Raw genomic sequence first — 26,940 nt, 5'->3', positions numbered from 1 at the left:
AACCTTGGGGTAAGGTGCTGATTCTAAAAAGGAGCAATTTGCACCCCAGGAGACATTTGGCAATGTCTGATTATCAGAACTGGGGAGAAGTTTGTCCTATTGGCATCTAGTGGATACAGGTTAAAGATATTGCTAAATGTCTTTCAATGCAGAGGATAGCATGTCAATTATCCGGCCAAAAGTGTCAACAGGGCCAAGGTTGAGAAACCCTGTATTAAGGTGTTAAAGCCGGAAGGGGTGTATCCTTGAGTGTAGAGGGAGGATAGTATCTTAGTGTATTCTCATGCTTTAGACAATCACACTTATAGTATAAGATTAAAAGCACTACCCAGAATCCTCCCATATAGCCTCCTGGAACACAAGTCAGTCATAGGAAGGTCCCAAGTTAGAGAGTTTTGCACTGAGCCAGCCACACAATAAGACCATTACCAAAAAACAAAACCCAAACCAAAAGACTGCGTAAGGAACAAATGAAAGTAATAGTTCAAAGCATAACAATATTCATCAATTCATTTATTCACTTACTCAGCAAACCTTTATTAAGCATTCACAGGTACCACTCTGCTAGGCATGGTGATAATATAATGAACACAATCAAACCTGGTTCCTGCCCTCATGGAGCTTACAGCCTAGAGGGTACTGTAAAGAAGGCTTCAAAAAGAGAACAGTTTATCAAAAGAGTACTCTATAAATGTACATGATAGAAAAACAGCAGTTTGAAAAGCATTCACGTGTATTCTCATTTGAACTGCATAACCATATTATGAGACAGCCTTTAATTCCTTATTAGGTTAAAAGTGTGCCCAAGGTCAAAACGGATTTTAAGTGGCAGGGCTGACACTTCAGCCAAGTGACATTGTTATTATTGTTCCATACAGCAGGGATACATACAAGCAGTCTTCCTTTGATTTGACCTGGAATTTCTTCTCCTGATCCTCACCGAACATATATGTATTTCCTTATTAAAAAAAAAAAAAAAAAAACAAAAACAACACCTCCAACCTTCCAACCTTCTCCATCTTCTTGTTTACTCAATACCTGGGGATTTTTTCCCGCTAGCTGTTCCTTGTATGTATGCCTGTTTCTAACTAGATTGTAAACTCCTGACCTGAAAGATCAGATCTTCCATTTCCTTTGCAACCTTTTGCAGTACTGTAGACAGTCACCCAATAAATGCCCTCTGCATGAATGGACCTGTAGAGATAAAAATACTTTACTGTATTCCCATTTATTGGTGTCATGCTTTTATTTTGCTTTGTGTGAGGACTGTAGGTTATAGACTTCTAGAGGGCAGAGAAAATGGCATAGCGCTTCCTTACACTCAGCAGGCACCATGCAAAATTTGATCCCTGCATGTCTTTTTGATGCTCTGGATAATATTAGCATACTGGGGTGTTTTTGTGTATCCAAGGCTGAGGTTGTCAGCCTCTCTGCGGTGGGGAATGTTCCTTCCTTTGCTCTGTAAACTCCCATGGCGCCTAGGACAGGGCTAGATTACTGCAGAAGCCCACCCCGACTCCCAGATATGTTTTTATTACCAAGGAAGCCGACTGCGAAAATGGCAAGGGCTTTCATAACCCAGACCTTGCGAGGAAATGAACAAAGTGGAAGGGGATTTGTAGGCAGGTCAGAAATGGCCTGGATGAGAATGCTGAAGGTTCTCTCTGAGAATCCAGCCTAAGCCTGACAAGCAGGGCTCGAGATGCATGAGGCCCGCAGTTCCGGGGCCCAGGAGGCAGTCCGCCCGCCCGCCGGCCTCGCGCGCCCCCGGGAGCTGTCCAGACGGCCCCGCCCGCGCCTACCTGGGCACTCACCCGCGCCGCGCGGCCTCTCCTCCTCCCACCCCGGCCACGGGAGCCCGGCTCGGGCCTGCCCCGCCACCTCCGAGGAGCCCCACAGGCGGCGCGCTCGTAGTGTCCTCCCGGCCAGGCGGCCAGCCACCGACCGGCTAGACAGCGCCCGGCGCGCCGGGGGCGGCTCGGTCAGGCTCGGCGGGGCTCGGCGGGCTCGCCCCGGGCCGGGCGCCTGCAGGGGGCGCGGGGACGGCCCCGCCCCGCCGCCTTCCCTCTCCCTCCCGGCTCCCTGGATCCGCGCCGGGAGGAAATGATGTGTTGCTGCCTGGTTAATCACAGCTCCAGACACTCATTGGCCGAGCGCTCCGCAGCCACTTCCTCCTCCTCCTCCCGCTCCTCCCGCTCCGGCTCCTGCTCTTTGCAGCCGCCGCCGCCGCAGCCTACCCCACGGCGCTGGGGGAACTTTTCTACTCTCTGTGATCGTCTCCCCCACCGCCCCCGGGGCAGCCCCCACCCGGCGCTCCCGCCCAGCCCGAGGCCGTCCTCCCGGCTCGAGCCTCTGCGCCTCGGGAAGTTTATTCCGCCCGCCCTCCTCCCCTTCCTCCTCCTCCTCTTGCTCTTCACCCCGCCTCCCCTCCCTCCCCCGGCTCTTTCCCCCGGGTGGCTGCCGCTGCCGCTGCTGCCGCTGCCGCTACCAGCCTGTTCCTCCGCCAGCCGCGCCAGCCCGAGGCTGGGAAGCCCCTGGCCCCACACGCCGCTCCGTTGCAACCGCCGTCGTCGCCGTCACTCGCGGCCGGCCGCCGGCCCTCGGCCCCGCAGAGTTCCGGGCTCCCTCGCCGGCTGCACCGCCCCGCCCCGCCCCGCGCCCGCCGGGGCCGCCTGCCCCGCGCCGCCCCGCGCGGCGCCGACCTGCAGCGCCTGGCTGCCTAGCGCACTCCGCCTCCCCCGGCTCTGCCCCCGGCCGCGGCGGGACCAGAGGTGAGAGCAAGTCGTCGGCCGTGCTGCGGGAGCCGGGAAGATCGAGGGAGGAGGGAGCCTAGCGCGAGAAGAGGCAGGGTTGGGGGTGGGAGGGTGGGCGTCTGCGGTGCCTCCCCCTTGCTTTCATTCCTTTCTCCCCCAAGCTTGATCCCCTCTCGGTGGGGGGAGCAGTCGCGGAACAAAACTGTCTTGCCTTGGGCCTGAACTGCTGGTGGGATACGGACGGGGAGGGCAGAGGCATGGAGCAGGGGTCTCGGCTTTGCACTGTGTGTGTGTGGGTGGGTGTGTAGTGAACTCCTTCAGGGTGTGCGCCTCAGACTTATAAATCGATCTGGCCATTCGGCCACGGGGCTCACCTTCCTAGCTGAGCTTGATAGAGAGTAAAGAGATGGGCGAATCACCCCCACCCTCAAAATATCCATCCCTTCCAAGAGGAATTTTCTGCTGGAGAGACAGCCAATAAACTCTGCTCAACTCCCTCCCTCCCTCCGTTCTTCCTAGCTGCAGTTTCAAAAAGCTTCAAAGCCAGGAATGTGGGATTCATCTTCCGATCCCCAGAAGGCAAATGTGGTTACAGATGTTGCACGGTACTTTGCCAAGTTTAAAACCCTTTCTTCAACACTGTAACCAAAACAGTGAGGCTAGAACCTTGGGCGCGCTGGGGAGAACTGTGGGCTTCTGAGGCCGCTGGATTCAGACTTCCGTCGGGTTCTAGACTGGCTCAGCTCTGTCCAGTTTGTGCCAGATGCGTCTCCCACCCTCTCCCCATTTTCCCTGGTGTTTTGAATGCTCCTTGCATGGGCGGGAAGCTGTGGAAGAAGCTACTTGAGGAAGAAAACAGTCCACTTAGCAGAAGAAAAGTCTTAGGTTAAAAAGTTGTCATTAATTGGACTTTTGTAGAGAGGTAGAAGGTATAGAATGGATTTGTTCCTTTTATTTATTTATTTTTCCTTCTCTCTTTTTTGAGCCATGGGAGATAGGTCTTAGAGGATGGGAAAAGGAACCCACCCTAAACATGTTTTATGTATTTGTGAAGAGACCCTCGAATGGAGACATTATACATTGATTTTAAAGAATCCTGTCCCAGAGATACAGACTACTCTGACAGCCCAAGGGAAGGCGGTGGCAAAAAATAGACACCACCTCCCTTTTCCCCCAAAAAAATTCTTCCTGGAAAGGTGGTGTTAAGAAATTTCAGAGATGGGCTGATCCAAGTGGCCGGCCTTAAATGGAAACACTATAGTATGTCCTGGCACTTGTCTCTGGAGGTGGGTTGCTGGCCAGGGGCCCAGGCTTGGGCAGCCGGCAGACACTAGACTTGTGCTGACCTCAGACACCAGCTTGCCATGCAGCTTTACAATGTGCAGACTGCTTAAGTATGAAATGTGGGCCTCACCCTTGTCATTAATGGGGACAGTGGGGTCAGAAGGTTATTTTAGGACTGGATAGGATCTAGATCACCATCTCCTAGGATCAGATCATTTTGTGATTCAGTTACTTTTGTTTTCTGGCCTGGAATTATTTTTTAAAAATTGAAGTATTTTTAATTTGAAATGTATGCCTTAATTTGATGTATTTTGTGTTGAAAATAGCATTTCTTCTGGCACCCCTGATGCAAGTACTCAAAGGTGGTGAATTATGTTGAGATAAATTCTGGGTAGATGACATATTAAGGACTGGCTATGCACAGATCGGGTTCACACTCTTGTTTTCCACCTGTATTGCTGAGTTTAATTTGAAAAGGAGAGAGTGGTTTTCAATAAAACTTGATTTAGGTAGTAGTCTTACAACTTTTGTGCCTTGGGAGAAAGTGATCATCTAAGTAATTTAAAAGAGTGTTAAGGATGCAGAGTAAAGATGCCATGTTCAGAAATGGAAAGAATTTTCAAAGTGAGAAATTTAATTCGATTAATAGCATTGTGAATTTTTTTTTCAAAGTAGTGATTTACCAGATTTTATTCCTGCAACTATGTTTGGAATAAGAGAGACTGAATCAGTAAATATAGTTTATGCCTCTGTCTTAGCCAAGACTCAACTGGACTAGCCCTGTGGAGATCTTGATAAGTTTCTAGGTAATTCTTAGGGTTCGATTGAGTATCTAGTCTTCTAAGGGAGGAGGAGACAGGACAGAACTGGATTTGAAAAATGATCCTGTTCTTCAAGGTCACAAGATGAAGATGGAATCAATGCTGGACTGGGAGCTGTCCTTTGTGGCTTGTTTGGCTGTTGGATCCTTGTATCTTGATTTATTTTTATGAGAGGAGATCTCATGCCCAAGTTATTAAGAATTAGGAGAAGCAAGCCATTGATGGTGGCAGAACCCTTTGATATGTGTATGAGTTTAATGACAGGATAATTTGGGGGTGTTGGATATGAGCCAGACACTGTTCAGCTCTTCACATGCACTTTTTTACCTCATTTTCTAAAAGCACCATAGGCTTTATTATTATTTTACCCTTCTACAATAAGAAATTGAGGCTTGGCAAATTTAAATGGTGGAGTAGAGATTTGAACCAGAGGTCTGTGGTATTCTGGAAAACTTGTTCCGGGCTACTCTTGCCAGTGATTACTGTCTTCATGAGTTTTCCATAACTATGTCTCACTTAGTCTTTATTTAATATGTTTTTTATAGCATCAGTCCACCTTTTCTTTAAAACAAACAAACAAAACAAAAAAAAACACTAACTGTATCTTTCTAAGAGGTAACTATCTATTGCTGTCATATTTAGAAAGCCAACTCACTTTTTGGGAATAGGAGGTGATCTTCAAGATGCATTTATACTTGTACCAAAACCTCAAATTCAGAATAATGATTACCTGGTATGTGTGTGGCCTGGGATAAGGGTGGACAAGGTAGGCAGATGATACAATATCGGTGATGTTCTGGGTTTTGGGTTGGGTGTTGGGTTCATGCATGCTGATTTTATTTTTAGACTTTATAACCTACATATGTGACACATACTTTTTTTTTATAAAATGATAAAATTAAACACATTATTAACATAATGATTACTTGGGGAATATTTCACTGCACTCTGCCAACTATAGACAGCTTGGTGTCTTGTATAAAGTATGCACACAAGAACTATTGGCTGGTTAAGAAGACCCCAGGTAATAATTTTAGAGCCGGCTGATTATTTGTTATACTTGAGTAAAGCTGAGGTACATCGCTTTTTCTATTGTCTCCTCCTTCCACTCTCATATCCAGTGTTATGTCTGAAATAATGGCATGGGCTGCAGTGGTGTTTCTCCTGAATTCTCTGCTGATGTGGGAGACATGATTGGGTTGCAGCTGGCACTTCTCAGCATCACCTTGTCTTATATATCTAGTACTTGGGATGGGGCACAGAGTGCTGTTGTGAAGTGTTAAAATGCTTTGGTTTTTACCCAGGGGTAAAGTGACCATTCAGAGCTGGAAGTGGTATTTAAGTTTAAGCAGTGACTGGGTAAAATGTTAACAACATTAAACTGGTGAGGCTGGGAAATAAAGCCATCAAGAGGTTTTAATTGGAATCCACAGAGTTCCCTGTTTTATTTTCCCAGGCAAGTATTGGGCACTGTGGCTTTATTCCTGGAAATGAGGATTTGGAATTAGGCTTCCTGGTACAAAATGCCTTCTTTGATCTTTTGGAATGAAACTTTGTGTCTCCCCCCCCCCCCCAACACACACACACCCTGTGGCCAATTCCAGCTCACAGAAGAACCAAACAGAAGATTTCCTTCTTTTTTAGCTGTTGACCATAGACTGCTCTTGCTTGCTGTGCTACTTTAAGAATCAGAAGTTCCAAACCAGGATCTGTCTGTTGGAAAGGACATTTAAGTGAAAATACTCCCTTTTGGAAAGAGCTTCATCAAGTTGGTGTGGTTGGCACATCATGGCCTTTGGTTCGGAGGAGAGGTTGGTTTGGCACTCAAAATTGACTCATAAGAGACCGAGCAGACAAAGAATTGTGGGGGAGGTTGGTGATATAGCTCAGGGGCAGGGCACTTACTTGAGGTCTTGAGTTTGATTGCTAGGATAGCATGAATAAAAGAAAGAAAAAAGAAAAACCAAACCGAACCAGAGACCCATCAGCTTTCTTTTTAAAGGTAAAACAAATATACCCCTGCCCAATATTCACGTTGACTGCACAGTCAAGTAATATGCTTGTGCTCTTCTAGGCAGTTCTGGAAATCTGAGCTTGTTTATAAGTCTGAAGGCTCTTATGTGATCCATGAGAGCTTTATTTTCCGGAGCCACCATTACTCAGTTGTTTGACTTTTGGGTTTTCAGTCTCTGACCAACATTCCACTTTGCCTGTTAGAGTTGCTTCATTGTTTACTCTGGGTATCTGGCCTTTATTTCTGTGACTGGGAAAGTAACTTTAAATTCAGTCCTTTCTACATTTTGTGGAAGTGGATGCAGTAGGTGAACATTGTTTGGGGAGGGATGGAGTGAGGTGAGGGGCTGCATGTAGCACAGGTGTCCTGATGGATCTCCAAGAGGTCAGCTGTCTTTCATCCTGAGTCCTGGCCTCGGCTGCCTAGCCCTTTGCATTGCCCCCCCTTCCCCCCCCTTTCCCCCCCCTCCCGTTTTGGGGAGAGCCAAGTCCTTCAGGGATCAGAGTAATCTCATTGCCAGCAAGAATGCATGTTGATCTTGCCTTTTGACAGTCTTCTAGCATTTTATCATCCCCACTCTTCATTCTGATCTTTTGCACCTAACATAATGCCTGGCCGAGACCACACAGCCAATAAATCATTTTTTAATTGCTAAAAGAATGAATGGATGATTAGGTGATAGGGGAGCAAAGAGATGCTGGCTTCTAGGGAATCAGTGAATTCTCAGAGAAAATGATAACAGTCACTGGTCACTGTGGTCCCAAGCATGAGTCTGAAGCAGGGAGAACAGACACTGTAGGTAGAAGGAAATGTATTTGTTTACCCACCCCTTTGTGCCTTTTTTTTGGTACTGGGGATTGAACCCAGGGCAGGGCGCTCTACCACTCAACTGCATCCTTAGCCCTTTTTATGTCTTATTTTGAGATAAGGGTCTCCCTAAGTTGTTGAGAGTCTTGCTAAGCTGCTGAGGCTGGCCTCAAACTTACTATCCCTTCATTTCAACCTCCTGAGTGGCTGGCATTACAGGTGTGTGCCATCTTGCCTAGCCTCTCTTGTGCTTTGCTCTAACTCAAGTCCTCACTCCTGCTAAGCATATTCTCTACTACAGAGCCACATCTCCAGCCTGATGCACCCTTTTTTAATGCTTAATCATAACTTGTACATAGTGAATATAAACATTTATCATATTCATTTCAGTGTTTGTTTCCTTTTTATTTTTATATTTAAGGGAAAATTTTCCATTTTGGGGAAGAATATCTCAATTTATTTATTTATTTTTTATAGTTGTAGATGGACAGCATGGCTTTATTTGTTTAGTGTTTATGCGGTGCTAAGGATCTAACCCAGTGCCTCACACATGCTAGGCAAGCGTTCTGCCTCAGAGCTACAGTCCCAGTCCTCAACTAATTTTTTTATAGCCTGTATAGCAGAGAATCCTGCATTAACGTGTGTATGGCTGGGCCCCAAACACTTGGTGAATTGACTCATTTACTCCAATTTTCGCCTATGGTATAACTTGTCAAACAGTTGTCAAACAGAGAGGTAGGCAGTGCTTATGTCAGAGGTGAAAGAATGTGCATGATCTCTTTGGAAAATGGATGGAACCCAAAGTAAACTCCTCTTCAGATAGGTTTTAATGGCTGATTTGAGTGGGTATCACATAGAACTTTTCAACTTGAATACGTAATGACTAGGCATTTCGATCATCTTTGAAAGTCCAGATCAGCCATTCATAGTCACCAGGCAGCATTGATGCCATTGAAAAAGAAGATTTCTGTAAGTTTAAAAAAATTGTTTTTTTAGATATTCAGGGAAGAATTGTTGATTGAACCACTAAAAACAAAACAAAACAAAACAAGAACAAAAGCAATAAAGCCCTTGGGTTTTATAAGAAAAGGAAAAAGAGGACAAAGGAAGTAGCGGGTGATGTTGGACGAAGCTGGATGTTTAAAGTAGGTTGATACTTGGAGTTTGGAGAGTGGGTGCTGAGAAAAAATGTGTAATAAAAAGAACTTGACAGGAATGGAGGGTATGGGTTGAGATGATATTTTAAAGCATGTTGTGAGTCTTTCACTATTGCAGCTACTGATAAGTGGTGCTGTACGCTGGGCAAAAATATAATGTGCTTGACTATTCTTAAGTGGTAAGTTAATGCTTATAAGCAAAAATCTCCAAGAAAGCTGGGTATTTCTGTCTCTTCTTTATGCCAAGGACTTACACAGTACAGAAATGCAGGTAGGAACAGTCAGGAGAAAAGGATAGATTATTATCTAAAGTGACCCTCACCTTCCTTTTCATAAGTAAGGAAAATGGTTAGGGACAATGTGCCAAAAGATATTTTTCACATGTTTTTCAAACTTGAAGAACCTGAACAGTTGTGAGCAATAGGTGGCTAAAACAAAAATATTTATTGGTATGGTCCAGTTAAAAAAAAAAAAAAAAGGAAAAGGTTAATTTTATTTCAGTGTTTTTAGAAGACATTTGACTCTTGGCAATGCATTTTTCATTATAAGCTAATACATACACACTCATACATGCTTATTAAAACATAAAGCTGAATTACAAGTTCCACAAAGCAATATTGTAATGCTTTCTGTTTTGTATTCACTTTTTATTAAAAATTCTGATACCTATCTACTAAGTTGATTTTACAATTTGCTAATGGTTCATAATCAGCAGTTCGGAAAAAAAAAAGAAACCTGTTCTGGGTGTTGTGGAAATTAAGCATAATTTGTTTATTGAATAGTTGCTAATCTAGATGAAGATATTGTTTTTCATCAGTTCCACAGAAAGGCCTCACCCCTATGCATCCCCTCCCCCACCAATTCTTTTCTCTGTTTTAGGGTCTTTGCTTATTTCTCCAAATCAGATTAAAGTGACTAATATGTGTTTTGGACCAGCTTCAAGAGTGCATTATCATCTTGATCCCAATCAACATCAAAGGTGGGGCTGATTGACTTAAAATGGTGGCAGGAGCCCTTAGCTCCCTGTTGATTTAGATCATATTTGAATAGAATGGTGGTTTTCAGTAATAAGGGGAAAGCAGGAGTACCTGCTAGCATCGAAAGGATGAGAGGGTGAGAGGGAGGTGGGGAAGATGACTCCAGGTATTATTCAGAATTGTAAAATGGAAGGTCAGTAGAGACACCTCTTTATATTCAAAGACATAAACACTTAATTTTTGTCAGTTGTCCCTCCTAAAAGTTTTCTGTTTTCTTGCTCCTTCATCTTCCTGCTCTTCTTTATCTTTCATTTACTGAGCATATAGTATGTCTTATTGTGCTTGGGACTGGGCATGGGATTTTGCTGAGCAAAACCAACTGGATCTTTTTTTTTTTTTTTTTGGTAGCCATTAAGATCAAGTTGGTTGGTGGATGTGTAACCAACTTGATCTTAATGGCTACTTGAATAAAGCATGAAAAATTATACATCTAACTGTACATGGCAGAGCACTGAGTATCTCAGTCCCAAGATATAGAAGGATAAGGATCACGCAGCACCTTTGAGGAAGTAACTGTTTGGCTAGCTTTTGAAAGAGGTACCATTTTGATATTATCATTTTGACAGGTATCTGTATATATGTAGGTTGTAGACTAGGCAACATTCTAGAAAGAGGGAATGGGGCAAATAAATGAGGTCGTTTGTTTTTGTTTAGGAGCCGAGTTATACAAAACAGGTGTGCCTAATTTTAATCACCAGAATCAGACTCCTGTCTTAAGATGCAGCTTCTCAGGGAGTCTTGCAAGATCTCAGACAATTGGAAGGAATGGCAAGCTTTATGAAGTGATTTGATTGTGTGGATTATATTAAGCTGAAAGCCACAGAAGGAAGGTAAGGAAGGGAGATTTGGAGTTACACTAGGGTTTCCTTGGAATGCCAGGCTGAAGGTTAAGAGAATGGAGGCCTTGGTTAGGTCCTTACTTGCAATATTTCATTGAATTCTCATACCCTACTCTATGAAGTAAGTACCTAGACTTGCTATCCTCCTTTTACAGGAGGAAAAACTGAGACCCAGAGAGGTGATGTAACATGTTGGAGATCACACATCTGAACTTTAACCCAGGCTGTATGTTCCCAAAGTAGCATGCTCTCTAATGGAAGTGGAAAACTAGCAACCCTGAGCTGAATGCACCTGAGTGTTGTATTTTGTTTGCTATTGCATTAAAATGTTTTCTTAAGGAATACTTGACAGTATTTAAAAATGAGGAAATTTCCCATGAAAAAAATCTAGATTTCCAGCTGCTCCTGTAACATTGAAAACATCCGTAGCACTGAGACCTTGTTCCTGCAGGAACCTTCCAGAGCTTTTGATTGTGTCTGTCAGGGGTGACATGTGCATTGTACTTGCCATAGTCCCAGTTCTTCCTGTTTTCTCTCCTGCTGAGGCCCAGCATTAGTGGCTCCTTATTGTATATACTTGTGGTATTTTTCTGTTCTTTCCCCCATCCGTTATGGGGGATTGAATCCAGAGGTACTCTACCTCTACCACTGACTATATCCCCAGATCTTTTAATTTTTTTTTTATTTTGAGACAGGGTTTCAAAATAGGAAAAAAAGCTCTAGATAACTATCTTCTGTATAGTAAAGGTTGGAATTGCCAAATCACAAGTCATTTGCACTTTATACTTGAAATTTCAACACTGTTTGTACCTTGAGTGTATTTTCTTTGCTACTGTGAGTGTGTATTTTCCATGTGGTACTAGGGATTGAATTCAGGGGTGGTGTAATACTGAGTTGCCCAGGTTGGCCTAGAACTTGTGACCCTCCTGCCTCAGCCTCCCAAGTAGCTGGGATTACAGGTGTGCAATGCTGTGCCTAGCTGGTTTATTGATTGATGGATGGATTGGAGACAGGATTTCACTCTGCTGCCCAGACTGGCCTCCAGTTTCTGGGTGTAAGCATTCCTTCTTTCTCAGCCTTTCAGGTAACAGGGACAACAGGGACATCAGTCCACTGTCCTCAGGTACTAATTTTTTTTTTCCTATGAATATTGAACTATATTCTCTATTGTGCATGTTTTAGTTCTGAGTTGCTACATTCCTTTGAAAGGCATACCTTTGTGTATGGTAATTAATTTAACCAACCTTTTGTTGTTACTTTAGGTGACATTATATATTATAGTGCTTCAGTGACTAACTTTGCATATTTCATATCAACTTTATTATTTGTGATTTTACTCTCTGTGTTTCCAGTTACCAGAGGTCACCTGGGGTCCAAAAATATTAAATGGAAAATTTCAGAAATAAAATTTATAGATTTAAAATAGCTTTTATCATATCATATTATTATAATTATTCTATTTTAATCTTATGGGTTAATCTCTTCCTGGGCCTAATTTATAAATTGAACTTTATCATAGGTAGGTATGCATAGAAAAAAACAGCTCTAGATGACTATCTTCTGTATACCAAAGATTGGGAATTGCTGAATCAAAAATCGTTTGTACTTTATACTTGAAATTTCAACATTGTTTGTACCTTAAGTGTATTTTCCGTGTGGTACTAGGGATTGAATTCAGGTATAATACTGAGCTTTATCTCTGCCCGTTTTATTTCTTAATTTGAAACAGGGTCTTGCTAAGTTGCCAAGTTTGGCTTTGAACTTGTGACCCTCCTAGATCCTCCTACCTCAGCCTCCCAAGTTACTGGAATTACAGGTGTGTTCCACCATTCCCAGCTGAATTAGGTTTTTGATTAGTGTTTAAAGCAGTGTGGTATGGTGTGAACGAGAGCACAAAGACTCTTGCAGTGTATTTTTCTGTTGTAAACCAATTATGTGGCCCAGGAATGTAATTTTCTTAACCTTTTTCTTCATAGTGCTTTTCCTTTCCTGTTTGTCTAGAAGGGCACAGACTCAGTTATTTCCAAAGTTTAATAATGCGTTGATTCTCTTTCAGTCTCTTTTTTGGTTTTTCCAGTAAATGGAGCTTGATGATTTTTTTTTTTTTTTTTCCTCTCTCCATGCATAAGTTTGAGTCTTGAAGAACTCTGGGCTTTGGAAGCCTTGCTAACCACAGCTTTACTTTGATTGTTTTAAAGCACTATGTCTGGTTTTTGCCTTATGTTAAAAGCAGAGCTTATATGGCTAATTATCTTTTTTTTTTTTTAATATGGTGAATGGTAAGTAGGCATTTAGTGACCAAGAAACTTGTATAGTCAGCTTTTTATTATTGATCAAGAATAGAGGCAATGGATTTTTAGACTTAGGGTAAAAGTTTTATTTTTATAATAGCTTTAAAAAAAAGCAGTAGGTTTGTGATAGACAGTCTTTAAGAAACAGCAAAATTTTATTTATGAGTTTGGAGCAGACCAGAGCAGACAGCTTTTGATGTATTCTATAATGTGAAGAAGGTAAAATAGTGCTTGCTTGAATTTTTGAAGTATTTAATCAGTATTATTTAACAAGATAATTGGATTTCCTGGTGGTTACCAAATTAGATATATTTAAAAATTTAAATTCAAGTAAACAACATTATATAAAATTCATGTTTATTCTCTATACTGCATATTTCTTTCTCTCTCTCTCTCTCTCTCTCTTTTTTTTTTTTTTTTTTTTTTTTTTAGAGTTGGCTTCCCTTAAGCTAAGTAATATATTTGAATTTTTCATTTGATAGATTTGGAAATTTTGGGTTGCTAATATAAATTTTCTGGAACATTTTTGAGCCCTTGGTTATACTTATTTAAAAAAAAGTATTTACTGTCTTTAAATATACAAATTTATTCATCTAGCTAGAGTAGCAAAAAAAGGAAAAAAACACACCTAAATGTTCTATCATAGAGGTTAGGTTTTATTTACATACATGAAACATGGAATCATATGTAATCACTAAAAATACTATTTTAGATGAATTTTTAGAGACAGATTTCACTTTAAAAGTTACTTTCTCAAAGAGGCTTTGTCAGCTATTCCATCTAGATAGATCCTTAACATCCCCCCCCCTTTTTTTTTTGTATTTTACATGTACTACCTATATATACTGTCAGTATATCTATGGGGTAAGTAAATACCAACGAGAACAGATACTTTGTTTAGTACAGTGTGTGTGAATGTGTATGTGTGTGTGTCCTACGCCTAGTATACTTCCTTATCTATAGGAGGTGCACAGAAATTTTTGGAATGAATGAGTGACCATGAAGAGTACAGAAAATAACATTTGAGTAGAAAAAGCAAGACACTGAAAACTGCATAATTCTATTCACATAAATTATGCACAATTCCATAAACATAAACATAAAATGTAGTACTTTCCAGATTTGTGGTTATATACATATGGATGTAGAGGAGAAGAAAAAAGACTAGCAGGAAACAAACTGAAATGTTAACAGTTAGTGTCTGTGCTGTGGGTCATGCATAATTTTGAAGAGAATCTTAAATATAAACGAGTGAAGTAAATATTGGAAGATTATGTCACCTCCATAATGTATTTTACCCCTTCAGCGTTAAAGGTGGTCACCTTACCTAAAATGATGTATTACAATGCTGTGGCCTTTCCTCCTCTGGAGTAAAATGTACTGTATCTTTGTAGTGTGACAGGTTTTATATCTACTTTCGGATTAAATTATGATCTGAGAGTTGCACTTTTGATAAACTGGTTTTAATTTAACATCAGTTGAAGCTAAAGGGTAGGGAAAATATATTAGATCTGGTACAAGTGTCTAATTATAATTATTGACACATTTTCAAATGCTCTCTTAAGTGTGATACATGGCCCATGATTTTGACAGCTGTGACTACATTAAACCTGCTAGAGTAAGTACTCTTTTCACAAAGGTTTGTTTAAACTTAGAATTGTCAGAAAGATTCTCTGTAAAGTGGATGATCATAGACTTAGAGGTGAAATGGTGGTTCATATCCCACTGTGCCTGGTAGGTTTTAGTCATTGATGTTAATCAGAAGATTATCTGGGTTTACTTTTTATTTCAAGAAAGCTGGCATTTTAATTTTTCTACAGTGCAAAAATTATGTGATACTGTTCTTTTGTGATTTGACTCTGAAATGCTAACATTGATTCTAATTATTTTTTCCTACTGAGGGTTCCAAGCCACATAACTCCAAACCAACAGACTTGATGTTGCATGACAGTTGTCTTTTCTCTTTGCTTTGTCTGCCTGCCTACCTGCCTGCCTGTCTTATGCTGGGGATTGAACCCAGAACCTCATAACTGCTGAGCAGGCACCCTACCACTGAGTTACATTCCCAGCCCCAGCCTTATTTTGTAAGTCTTCCTGGTGTTATATCCTTTTCGGGTATTCTTTCCTTCCATTTATCTAAGTTTAGTGAGTAGCTACTGTATGCCAGGCACTGAGCACATAGACAAAAGAGTGCTCAGAAAGCTTAGTTTGGCAGAGGCAGAAAAACAACCTAGATATAACAGAAGCACCAGAATAGGGCTGTAAACATAAAATGAAATTGGATGCAGGGGCTGGGAATGAGGTTCAGTGGTAGAGCACTTGCCAAGCATGTGCAGGGCCCTGGGTTTAATCCTCAGTGCTGCAAGAGAAAAAAAGAAGAAAGAAAAAGTTGGGATGTTCTGTAGTTTTGTTTAAGAGGTCACCAAGGAATGTTTTCCTAGGGGAATGATGTTTTTGAGCTTCTTATGATGGTGGAGTAAGAAGTTATGGGATTGCGAAAAGATGGTCTAGTCACAGAGGCTTACAGGAAAGAGAGTGTCCTTTAAAATTGAATCTGAGCAGAACCTTGCTATTCAAAGTATGGTACTTGGAATAGTAGTGATGACTTCATTGGAAAATCAGAGTCTTAGGCTACTCTGAATCCTACATATGGGAATCAGCTTTGTAATAGTATCCCCAGGTGACTTTTGAATGCTTCTAAACGTTTGAGAACCATTGGGACTTTGAGTCTAGGAAGGGGTAAAAAGTGAGAGAACTGGGAAAATATAAATCACCTAAGGAGGTTTTGTTTTGCTTTTTAAACAAGCATAAAGTTGTTAATGGATAAGTAACATCAATTTATATTTTCCAAAATTGTCTAGCAGTCCTTACAAGACAACAGTTACCAAGGATGTTTCTTGAAACCTAAATCATGCTTAAGGTGCGGCACAAAAAATACTCCTCAATTCCAAGACATGCAGGACATTATATCCTTCTTTCAGACAATGTGAAATGTACATTGGAGGTTCTAAAAAGTCAGTCTTGGGAAAAGTCATTAACTTAATCATTTCTACTGGGATATCCCTGGGGTCTTCCAAATCTGTTCCACAATTGAACCTTATGTAGCCTTACAGCTGTTAGCACCCCAACCTTAGAGTGTCACATTTTGGGAAATGGTAGCATTACTTTTCAAACTTCAGACACTTTGCCTTATCTGTAGGGAGACCGGCTGCTCTGGTTTGCTTGGTCCTCAGGGATATCCTAGGACACCAGACATTTAGTGCCAAAATCCTGGACAAACCAAGGTGAGGTGGAGATATACTTTCTATCTGTTTACCATCACATGATTTGACTTCCTCTGCCCCAGGTGAGCTCAGCCTTAACCCTTAGAATGCCTGTTTCAAGAGCAACGCCCCCAAACCCTCCTTGCTGTCCCTGCCCCTGTTAGGGGATTTCCAGATTAGGCAAGTGCTATACCACTGGGCTACCTCCCTAGACCTATTTCAGGGTCATTTTCCTCTGTCTCTTTCTTCCTTTTAATTAATTAATCAATTAATTAATCAATTAATTTTTCCTGTACTGGGGGTTCAACCCAGGGTTTTATGCATACTGGGCACTTGACAAATGCTCTAACACTGAGCTACCATCCCCAACCTTTTTAATTTTTAAAATTTTGAGTAGTGCCTCTATAAGTTGCCCAGGCTGATTTCAAACCTGTGATCCTCTGGCTTCGGCCTCTCCAGTAGCTGACAGGCATGAGCCACCATGATGGGCTCTGCAGACACGTATTAATGGAATGGTTCCCACATTTCCTGTGCTCTGTTTTGCAAGGTTTTGATTTAGGTGTTCTGATTTTGGAAGGTTACGTGCATGAAAGTTGGTTCAGACTTATTACCTGTAGAAATATAGTTTTGGTGTGCTACTTATGGAGTTGTTTTAACATATGATAGAAAAAAAATAACCATTAGAGATAAAAGAGCCCAAATACCACTTAGGCAGCCTGTTGGTGGATCACCGGTAGTCTATGTTTCACACTTTGGGAAATGGGGAGTAGCAGTTTGGGAAAGAAAGGAGGAGGGCTCTATTGCTTGCTTGGTGACAATTGTGGCTAGAGAGAATGGTGACAGTTTTAAAGACATTTGGGAGGGTGAGCTGATGAGATGTGGTGACTGATAGGATCTGTGGGGTGGGGGCACAGGATGGGAGAAGGAGGATATCTGATAACTAAGGCTCCCTGTCATAGATGGTTATAACAGAATAAGAGGAGTAGAGCATGCTGCAAGGTGACAGGCTCAATTTAACAAGCTGGGTTTGAGGGGTCTTGAGACACTAAGATAGAGCTATCTAGTGGTTCTTCAGAAGAAAAAGAACAGATCTGAGGAGAGCTCTAGACTGGAGACAGATTAGAGCTTCTCCTGACCCCAACAGCAGTGAAGTACAGGTGGGGATCAAATTCTACAGGAAAAAAAGGGAGAGGGGAATCTGATGCCCACAGCCCCCAGGATGAGTGCCTGGACAAGGACCCATGAGAAGAGTATAGGAACAGCTCAAGATGGGTGGGACACTAAGGAATCAGGAAGGGGAGGCTCCTCCAGGTACTCCCATCAACCAAATGGGCAAGAGCTCAAGCAGGCCATGTGCTGGTCGCTTATGATGTCACTAGTAATGCTTGTGCAAGATAGGCCTGAGGAAGGAAGCCATATTACAGTGGGCTGAGAGGGAGGTACGGCTAGAGCAAGTGACTTTTTCTAGAACTTTTGACCAAAGAAGGAGCCTGGGTTGGTATGGGACCTTAGGGACTAAGTTTGGATTTGTTTGGGGGAGTCGTCGTCATCCTCTGGTTACTCATGGAGTTTTATTTCCACAAAGAAAAAAGATGACAAGGAAAATTCAGATATTCATAGAAGAATTGCCAGAGCCCTCTGGGGCTCCATAAAATTGCTTTACTTTCTTACATAGCCACTCACCTTGTCTCTCCTTCTTCCTTGAAGCTCCCCTTGTTATTCCCTCGACACAACAATCTCAGTGTCTGAATTTATATGTTTATAAATGTCATTAAAGATTCTTTTTATGGTGATGCTCAGGCAGCAGGTGATTAAGTGTTCAACCTTTGTTCCTATGTTTCTCACGTTCATGGAGGGCTCTGTAGCTTACCAAAACAGCGCCACATCTTATGTGATCCTCTTAATCACCCTGTTCAGGAGGCAGAGCGGAAAGTAATATTATTCCTCTTTACAGGGGGGGAAAAGCCCCTGAAGTTTAAATATATTAAGGAGGGCTTGCTCATGATGAATATTTAGTGATGGGTCCAGGATGGAATTCTGGCTTCCTGGTATTTTTTTCCATTATATTAGCTGGAAGGGTTGTCTCCATTTTTTTTTTCCTCTTTCCATTAGTTTTTAAATCCCTTGACAGCAGCTACCACGTGTTCATTATTGTTAATATTGACTCATCTGTTCACTGTTGCCTGGAGAACGTGGGTGATGGTGGTAGTAGGCAGGAGGACTCATTGGCCCAAGCTTCCCTCTTATAAGATGTGTCACATCTTGACCATAACCTTGAATGGTAGACTCCCAGAAATACACCATCAAGATTAAAGAAGGCATCTTGGATTATGTAACTTTGAACTCATGTCTCATAACTGGACCCTGTAATTATCTTGAGATCAGCCCAGTAGTACTGCCTGGTATGTTTTGTAAATATTTAAAATAAACAGGTTTTTTTTTTTTTTGTTGTTGTTGTTGTTGTTGTTTTGGTGCTGGAGATTGGACCCATGGCCTTGTGCATGCAAGGCAGGCACTCTACCAACTGAGCTATATCCCCAGCCCTTAAAATATACAGTTTTTGCCACCATGATTTTGCATCCTTTTTTTCAGATGGTCCTTGACTTATGATGTGGTTATGTCCAATAAGTATTGTAAGTCAAAAATAGCATAAGCTGAAAATGCATTTAATACAGTTAACTTAGTCTCAGCTGTTTCCCTTCATGAAGAGATCTGAGTGGGAGCTGTAGCTGGCTGTCCAGCATCACGAGAGTATCCTACTGGGTATCATTACACTTGAAAAAAATCAAAGTTCATGATTCCAAGTATGGATCTACTGAAAATATGTATTACTTTTACAACTATGTAAAGTAAAAATTCGTATGTTAAAGCCAAATGCAATAGTGTGCCACCTGTAATCCCAGCTGCTCGCCGAGGCTGAGGCAGGAGGATTGCAAGTTCATGGCCAGCCTGGGCAATTTAGCGAGACCCTGTCTCAAAAAAAAAAATTTTTTTTTTAAAAAGACTGCATCTACTGAATTAAGTGCACATGCTGGGTACTTAATAAAAACTTGTCGTTTTGAATTGAGGGAACTACACTCTGTGGTAGAGTGCTCCTGGCTTCAATCCCCGGGACTGCTACAAGAACAATAGCAGCAAAATGAAAAACAAAACTAACAATTGCCACACCCCCACCCCCAAAACCATAAGAACCAAAAAATATAAGTTGAACCACTATAAGTTGGTCTCTATTTTAATACCATAAGTCATCCATAAGGGCCAAAACTCTCTGGATTTCAGAGGGGCCTTCCTCTTTGTGAGATCCTTTGATGAGCTGTGTGGAAGGACATGAAGATGAATCGGTCCCTCTCACAAAACTTGTAGTCTAGGAAAGATGATTTTTTTTTTTTTTTGTACTAGGAATTGAATTAAAACCAGAGGTGCTTAACTACTGAGCCACAACCCCCTCCCCCTATTAATTTTTAAATTTTAAAACGGTCTCTCTAAGTTACTGAGGGCCTTGCTAAGTTTGCTGAAGCTGGCTTAGAACTTGCGATCCTCCTGCCTCAGTCTCCTGAGTGGCTGGGATTACAGATGTGTGCCCCCCAGACCTGGTGCTGATGTTGTTTTGTAACTACTTGCAGGGCATATGTTGGGCACCTAATATAAACTTGTTTTGAATTGAGGGAGGTGTCCTTTTGGGTCATACATTCTCCATATTATCATGATGGACCACTCTCAAGTTTTTATTATTTTTAATGCTCTTTCCCCGAGACATTAAAGATTTGTATTAGAATTTGGGGAAGGGGAATGATGAACGAGAATGAAGACATGGAATCAGCAAGTTTTAGGACAAGAAACTCAAGGTTTCAACTGGGCAGTGAATAGTTGAAAGCAGGGAGGAGTCACTCAGGGGAGGCTGGGAACACACAGGTACTTTTCAAAGAGCACACCAAGGGGATAGAGGGTGATATAGGAGTAATTCAAATCTGGTGATGTTCTAGCGGGGAAAACTGAAGGCTGCAGGACAAAAGCTCATTATAATATATATTTTTTCTACCTCTAGTAAAGGCTGCTATGGTGTAATTCCTTTTATAGGGTCATGTCTAAGAATCTGTAATTCAGTCTACCTTAGAATTTATTTATTTTTTGAAGTGTCATAAGTTGGGGAAAAGGAATAAAAATTTGACTCCTTATGCTTATATTAAAATTTTAGATTCCTGGTTCATGATGAAGGAAGGAACATTTTAGTCATTAAAGAGATTGAGCAGATGAGTTCATGTTTGGTCATCAAAGAAGTACCATTAGGAGCTTTATTCTTTTGGGAGGAGAAAAAGGCAAAAATATGAGTCAGACAGAACATAAAGTCTTTTCCGTTCACTTGATTCTGCCACCCTCCTACTGAAGGACCATCGGCCCAGCAAGTGTAACTCGGATGGTAATGGCATTTGTGGCAGACTTCATAGTTTATAAAGCTCTCCCCCCCAAGACCACCTGTAGTTGCTCTGACTCTTGTTTATAAAGTGAGCACTTCTGATGAGTGTGGGCACACATGGATTGTTCACTTAGGAAAGGTGCTTTAGTCGCTTGAAAATCCCCAAGTGCCATATGTGATTCTGATTTGAACAAGTTTCTTCTTTGTGAGGGGTCTATCAGTTGTTCCTTGGCAATTATGGAAAGGATGGTGAACCAGTCTATGAGACTGGTAGAACATCAGGTTTGTTTTATAAATGACAACAGACACTCTTCTATGCATTTTGGGTTTGCCAGTTCTGGGGCAAAGCACCATGGTTCTCTTCCTCTCTCTCTCTCTGCTCTTGGTCCCTCAGGTCTCCTATGTTGTGTTCCATTTTACTGGAGAATGAAACAATCTCCAAATCTTTGTGCACATCCAGGGAGAGTTTAACCAAAAATATGTCTATGAGAGATGGGTATCAAATGTTAGGAATAAAAAGATGCCTTAGTTCTTTTTTTTTTTTTTTAATTTATTTAAAGTCTTTTTAAGGTCTGTTTTATTCATTTATTATTCTCTTTTCCTTCCTTCCTATACCACCTGTGTGTTAGGCTCTGTACTGGCATGTGTTGGTCATATAGGTACCAAAGGGGCTGCCCCTGGCTTCTGGAGTGTTTGTCGCTTAGTGAGGGAGACATGTGACTCAGTTTTTGCATTACAGATTGGGAAGTGCAGAATGTGCAGCAGTGATCCAGAAGGGGAACACTAACCTGCTTTGGAGGGAAAGATGTAGGGAATGTTCTGACCCAGGGAGGTGCCAGGATTTTAAGAACATTTGGAACTTTACCTGATAGCATAAGAAAGGGGATTCTAGCAGAGGGACATTCTGGGCAAAGGTGGAAGGCATAAGAAAGGCATGGTTCATGCTGTGACCGGTAGGTGGTTTAGTTGAACTTCTGCTTAGGTTGTGTATGCATGGGCACTGATGGGATGGCAGGTTGGAAAGGCTCGGGAAGGTTACATCACAGAGACTATGGTGGCCTGAATGATATAGGTCTTATTCTCAAATTCTCCTGGCTGTTGGGGAATATTAGGTAGGAAATGGATCTGATTAGATTTGGGTTTATTAATCACTGGTGTCAGTTTTGAGGATGATCTTTTAAAATTTTACCTGTACTTATTATATGCTGTCAACACAATTGTTTCTCTCTCCCTCAGTTCATATGTTGAAGCCCTAAGCCTCAATGTGATGGTATTTGAAGGTCGGGCCTTTGGGGATTAATTAGGTTTAGATGAGGTCATGTAGGTTGGGTCTTCATGTTGGGCTAGTGTCTTTATAATAGACAGTAGGAGGCCTGCTGTCTCCTCTGGCATGTGGGCACACAACAGGAAGGCTGCCTTCTGCAGGTCAGGAAGAGAGCCTTCATCAGCACCTTAATACACTGGCACCCTGGTTGCAGACTTCTACCATCCAGGACTGTGAGAAAAGAAATTTCTGTTGTTGAAGTCACCTAGTCTATGGTGTTTTATGATGGCACCCTGAGTTGATGGGAAAACCTATTATACTAGTCCCCTCTTATCAGTGGGTAAGAACAAATCTTCTAACCATGAAATTATGAAGAAGGGAAAATAAATGTGTGTTTTGCTGTCACACCTTAAAACTGCAAAAGTTATGGCCATTGTGTATAAGTGCATCACTAAAATGGAGAAAGCAGGCCAGGTGCTATGGTGAACACTTATAATCCCAGCTATTCAGGAGGCTGATGCAGGAGCATTGCAAGTTCAAGGCCAGCGTCAGCAACTTAGGGAGATCTTGCCTCAAAATTGAATGAAATAAAAGGACTGAGGACTGGAGTATAGCTCAGTGGTGGAATACCCCTGGGTTCAATCCCCAGAACTGTTAAAAAAAAAAATGTATTCTTAGAGTCAAGTGTTGCATCAGAAAATCCTGAACTTATAGGAAAAACAAACAAACAAAATGTGATTTGGTACTATCTGTGGGTTCAGATATTCCTGGAGGTTTTAGAACATATTCACCCATGAATAAAGGGCATATGTCTTTTTCCCATGAATTCCTTTCAATTTGTTCTCTGTATTGGCTTTTTTTTTTTTTTCCCTTAAGCTTAGAAATAGGCTTAAGTTTTCCCTACCATTAAACAAAATGGTTTGAATCCTACACCTTTATCAAGCTACTTCCTGAGGAATCATTGCAGAGGACCAGTCCATAGTCACTCCTGAGGCTTCCTCATTCTGAAACTTCAGAACACAACATTTATCTTTCTCTCTCAATGATCTTCTTATTTTGTGCCCATTCATTAAATGTTTCTGAAGTGCCTACCAAATCCCGGTTTGGGACAAGAAGCTGGCAAGCTTCTGGGGTATGGTGACTACCCAGTGGCCTCTGGCCTCCTTGCAGTGGGTGGAGTTGTTCAGTTCATCCCCCAGGCCTGCACTTGCTTTGCACTGTGCTGGATGAACCTCCAGCCTTTATTGAATTCCCACAAAGTTGAGCGATGCAGTATCTGTGAGCTCACTCTGCCTTTGGTCAGCTCTTGACTATCAGTGGTTTATTTTCTTCTTTACAAGTAAGCTTCTGTTTATCATTTGGTCATCATGTGTCTTTTTTTTTTTTAGCTACACAGAATAGAGTGAGTGTCTTACTGTTCTCGGTGATGAGACCTGTTATATTGATCCCTAATATTCTTTTTTTTTTTTTTTCTTTTGTCGGGGAGGGTTCTAGGGTTCAGACCCAGGGCCTCACACATGCTGGGTGAGTGCTGTACCACAGAGCCACCTGTCTAGCACTCTGATATTCTCTTTTTGAAGCAGAATATTTCCAGTGCTTCCAAGTGATCATCACCAGCTCTACTGCTACCCACTTTGCCATTCACACTCTGGTTTGATTAAATCTTTTAAAAATTGGTATCTAGAACGAATTACAATATTCTGGGTAGGTTTCTGTAAGCTTGTTTTGTATGCCCCAAACTGCTGTATTTTGTATTTCAGAGAGCCATGTTGTCCTGCCTATTGGGTATTGAGCTGCCTGTATGCTGCTGGGTTCCTGACCCCTCACTCCCTTATGTTCATTCCCTTTACTACATGGAGGGCCTTACATTTATTTACCTTACTTTTCAGTATGTCAGATCCTGCTGATAGCAGTAGAGTACTACTACTACTACTTCTCCTCCTCCTCCTCTTCCTCTTCCTCCTCCTCCTCCTCTTCCTCTTCCTCTTCCTCCTCCTCTTCCTCCTCCTCCTCCTTCTCTCCTCCTCCTCCTCCTCCTCCTCTCACCCCCCCTTCCCTTCTTCCCCCTGCCTCTTTCTTTCTTTGTTTCTTTCCTTCTTTCCTGAGGTTTGAACCCAGGGATGCTTAACCCCTTAGCCATATCCCCAGCCTTTTTTTACTTTGATTTTGAAACAGGGTCTTGTTAAGCTGCTTAGGACCTCCTAAATTGTTGAGGCTGGCCTGGAACTTGTGATCCTCCTGCTTTAGCCTCCCAAGTTGCTGGGATTACAGGCATGTACCACCATGCCCAGCAGAGATGAGTTCTTTTAAACAGTACTCTTTATGTAGAAACTTAACAGACATACATACCTCTTTAATCTTTGGTCTGTGTTGACCATGAATATTTAATGAGAGACTTTGTCAAATGGGTTACCAAAATCTAGATGTGTATGTTTCTTTGGAATCTTTTTTTTTTTAGTTAATTTTTTATTGGTATATTATACATAATGGTGGAATTCATGGTGACATGTTTGTACCCACACATAACAATTTGTTCCATTTCATTTCCCTAACCCCCACCCCCACCAATACATTAGTGTTCTCCTCCTAATTTAAGGAGATTCTTACCCCACCCCCCCACTCCACCCCCCAGCCTTCTTTAGCATCCATATAGGAGAGAAAACATATAATCCTGGAGTTTCTGAGTCTGGCTTATTTTACTTATCAAGACGCTCTCCAGTTCAGTTTAGGAATCTTATTGAAAAAGGAAACTTGGTTAATCTTATATGACTTTCTCTTATTTTGGGGCTTCCCAGAGATTACCACTTTTTAAAAATTCTTCTTATTTTTTACAGTATTAGGGAGTGAATCCTGGACCTTAAGCATACTAGCAAACACTCTACCACTGTGCCCATTCAAAAAATACACACACACACACACACACACACATACACACACACACATATGAAATATGTAACATAAACTATTTTGAGAGTAGCTGGGATCATCATGTTTTAACTGTTTAAAATCCATTCCCAAATCTTGCCTGGAATTTTGCTCCATTTCTATATAGTCTGTAGACAATTTTCATTCATTTTAATTCTTCTGAAGCTTCTAGTGATCATTAGATTCTTTCAAATGGTAAAGGCTGACTTCCTTTTTCTCAAAATTTTGAAATTTTCTGAGATTGCTTTTTCTTTCTTTCAATCTCCATCCTTTAAGATTCTATATTTTCATTGTTCCATAAACTACACACTAGCCACAATCAACGCCGACGTGTGACTGGCTCTAATGAAACTACCGGCTTCAAGTTGAAAGCCAGACCAGGAAATGCTGACATATGGAGAAGAAGGTTAAGGACGACTATTCCGGGAATTGAGAGAAGAGCATGAAGGAGAAAAGTGGTCACAATTTAACCAGTTAGACCTGCTCATGGCCATTGTCAGGTTATATGTTTATGTCTGTGCCCCGTCCTCTGTTAGCAATGAGTCATTCTTGCAAATAAAATAAATATTAGTAAATTTATGTGAATAGTGTTTTTTTTTTAGATATAAAATTGTATGAGAAGTGTGCCAAGAAATATGAGTTTGGGAATCAAAATAAATCTTTAAATTTGCAGTTTTGACATGTGATTCTCTGTAGTGTTATTCTCCTTGCTGGGTTATTTGAATACTATACGATTGTGTTTGGAGGCATTTTCCAATATTTGAATATTTTCCATGAACTACAATTTTTGTGAGTACTACCAAATGTAATATTTCTTATTTAGCAAACAATGTTTAAAAAAGATAAAATAGTGAGTAAAGAGTACTGAAAGTATTTTTAAAGTATTTTATGATTTTAGGAATTATGATTTCTTGTTTAAATTCTAAATGCTGATATCTGTAGGAAATTTGGAAACTCTAGTCCATAGGGCTTGTGCTGAGAACTATTTGTCTTCATCTATAATGTGATGGGTACAGAAATTGAGATTAAGTGTTTAGAGATTATTATGGCAATTTTCATTGCCACAACTGAACATGTGACAGGTGGATTTAACTCACTGAACAGGGTGTTTAAAAATAAAAAAACATTGGAATGTTAAGGACTGTAAGTTTAGTTGGATAAGCACTGGTCTAGGTGAGAGAGGGTGATTGGCTGGCTTAGGCGTAGAGTATGAGAAGATACTGGTTGGAAACAGGACATTGAAAGTGGAGCCAGTAGTGTTTGCCACAGGGTTCGATGTTCTAGATTGTCTTTTTCCCCCTCTGGTGTTTCACTTGTAATATGGGTGTAATTATGAGAGCCAAACTCAAGGATTATTTTATCTATATTAAATGTTTCCTTGAGCTTGCTGGAATCCTCCCATATACATTATTGCTAGTATAATGCTGTAATCTATATCAAGTATTTGTGCGCGCTAGAATCCCCACTACACAGCGTTACTAATAGAATCTTCCTAATCCAATCATATAATCCCCTGGATTAGCCCATCAGCTGCTCACCATTATATAGAAAATAACATTTAAAATGCTGCTGTTGACTTTTAAGATAGGTGGCATCTTCTTTCAGACTCTTCTTCATGGTTATCTTGTACGTCATCTTCTTATACTCTTGACAATAACCCAACTAGATTTCTACTGTTCTAGTCAACCCATTGTTTTATAATGAACCACCCCAAGTACAGTGGCATAAAATGACAACCATTTTATTATGCTTACAGTTTGGTGAGCCAGAAATTTGGAATATACACAGCAGGGATAGCTTGTCTCTGTTCAACAGTATCTGGGGCCTCAGCTGGGAATATTTGGAGGCTGGGGCTGGACTCATCTGAAGGCCCCTTCAGTTACATCTTGTGATTAATGCTGCCTGTCTGCTGCCTGAGGGTTGGGAGCTCAGCTGGTGCTGTCAGCTGAAACACCTACATGTGGTCTCACAGTCTGGGCTATTTTGAGCTTCCTCAGAATATGGCGGTTGAGTTCCAAGGACAAGTGTCTCAAGAGACAGGAAGTAGAAGCTACAAATTTCCCAAGATCTG

At 41.4% G+C, this 26,940-nt stretch overlaps 1 protein-coding gene and 1 long non-coding RNA gene across 5 annotated transcripts in view; one reads left to right on the top strand and one right to left on the bottom strand.

Annotated features, from left to right (window-relative positions):
- Positions 1–377: 377 nt before the first annotated feature.
- LOC308630628 lies at positions 378–1,994 on the bottom strand. Its single transcript, XR_014017977.1, has 2 exons — positions 1,803–1,994; positions 378–1,194 (listed from the first exon to the last, which is right to left on the bottom strand). It is a non-coding gene; the product is annotated as an uncharacterized lncRNA (long non-coding RNA).
- Positions 1,995–2,219: 225 nt separating this feature from the next.
- Positions 2,220–26,940, top strand: part of ACVR1 (activin A receptor type 1) — a 124,872-nt gene continuing 100,151 nt past the window's right edge. For all 4 annotated transcript variants that reach the window (XM_081260882.1, XM_081260880.1, XM_081260879.1 and 1 more), the window contains exon 1: positions 2,220–2,771. The gene's annotated coding sequence lies outside the window, so the exon portion shown is untranslated. The remainder of the gene's footprint in view (positions 2,772–26,940) is intronic.

Source organism: Spermophilus citellus (genome assembly GCF_964194105.1).
Source record: "Spermophilus citellus genome assembly, chromosome: 11".
In the NCBI taxonomy this organism is placed as follows: Eukaryota; Metazoa; Chordata; class Mammalia; order Rodentia; family Sciuridae; genus Spermophilus; species Spermophilus citellus.
Note: the sequence above shows the minus strand (reverse complement) of the source record. Positions and strands in the feature narration are given on the sequence as shown.